Here is a 1656-nt window from a genome sequence, read left to right on the forward strand (position 1 = left end):
AGAGGAAGGTTGATCTTTTGTGTAGAAGTCTCGCTCTGCCAAAGGTAAGCTCTTCCATCCGAGCTAGATCTAATCGATGAAGGTTGATTGTTTGCGCAGAAGTCTTGCTCTGTCAAAGGGTAAGCTCCTCCGTCGTCGAGCCAGATCCAATCGAGGAAGATTGATCTCCCATGCAGAGAATCTTGCTGTGCCAAAGGGCAAGCTCCTTCTTCGCTGAGACAGATCCAAATGAGGAAGGTTGATCGTTTGCCCAGAAAATCTCGCGTAGAGGATGATTGATCGTTTGCGAAGAAAATCTTGTTGTTTCAAAGGGCAAGCTCCTTCGTCACCTAGTCAGATCTAGATGAAGGTTGATCATTTGCGCTGAAAATCTCGCGTCGAGGAAGATTAGTCCTTTGTGCATAAAATCTCGCATTGAGGAAGGTTGGTCGTTTGCACAGAAAATCTTGCTCCACCAAAGAGCAAGCTCCTCCGCCACCAAGCCAGGTCCAATTGAGGAAGGTTGATTGTCTGCACGCAGAAAATCTTGCTCCGCCAAAGGGCAAGCTCATTCATCGCCGAGCGAGATCCAATCGAAGAAGGTTGATCATTTGCGCAGAAAATGTAGCTCTCCAAAAGGGCAAGCTTCTCTATCGCCGAGCCAGATCCAATCGAGGAAGGTTCATTGTTTGCGTAGGAGATTTTGCTTTGCCAAAGAGCAAGCTTATCCGTCGCTGAGCTAGATCCAATCGAGGAAGGTTCATCATTTGCGTAGAAAATCTTGCTCTGCCAAAGAGCAAGCTCCTCCGCCACCAAGCCAGGTCCAATTGAGGAGGGTTGATTGTCTGCACGCAGAAAATCTTGCTCCGCCAAAGGGCAAGCTCATCCATCGCCGAGCCAGATCCAATCGAAGAGGGTTGATCATTTGCGCAGAAAATGTAGCTCCCCAAAAGGGCAACCTTCTCTATCGCCGAGCCAGATCCAATCGAGGAAGGTTCATTGTTTGCGTAGGAGATTTTGCTTTGCCAAAGAGCAAGCTTATCCGTCGCTGAGCTAGATCCAATCGAGGAAGGTTGATCGTCTGCGCAGAAAATCTCGCTCCGCCAAAGGGCACGCTCATCCGTCACCGAGCCAGATCCAACCAAATTAAAGAAGCTTAATCATCTGCCTAGGAAATCTAGCTCCCCCAAAGAACAAGTCTTTCTGTCACCGAGCCAGATCCAACCAAATTAAAGAAGCTTAATCATCTGCCTAGGAAATCTAGCTCCCCCAAAGAACAAGTCTTTCTGTCACCGAGCCAGATCTAATCAAGGAGGGTTGATCGTTTGCGCAGAAAATCTCGCTCCGCCAAAGAGCAAGCTCTTTCGTCACTGAGCCAGGTCCATCGAGGAAGGCTCATCGTTTGCGCGGAAAATCTCACTCCCAAAGGACAAGCTCATCCATCACCAAGCTAGATGCAATCGAGGAAGGTTCATCGTTTGCATAGAAAATCTCGCTCCGCTAAAGAGCAGCTCATCCGTCACCGAGCCAGATCCAGTCGAGGAGGGTTGATCGTTTACGCAGAGCAAGCTAGTTCGTCACCGAGCCAGATGCAATCGAGGAGGGTTGATCCGGCCGCCAAAGAGCAAGCTCATTCGTCACCGAGCTAGATGCAATCGAGGAGGGTTGATCGTTTAC

This window comes from Triticum aestivum, chromosome 1B (genome assembly GCF_018294505.1).
Source record: "Triticum aestivum cultivar Chinese Spring chromosome 1B, IWGSC CS RefSeq v2.1, whole genome shotgun sequence".
Lineage (NCBI taxonomy): Eukaryota > Viridiplantae > Streptophyta > Magnoliopsida > Poales > Poaceae > Triticum > Triticum aestivum.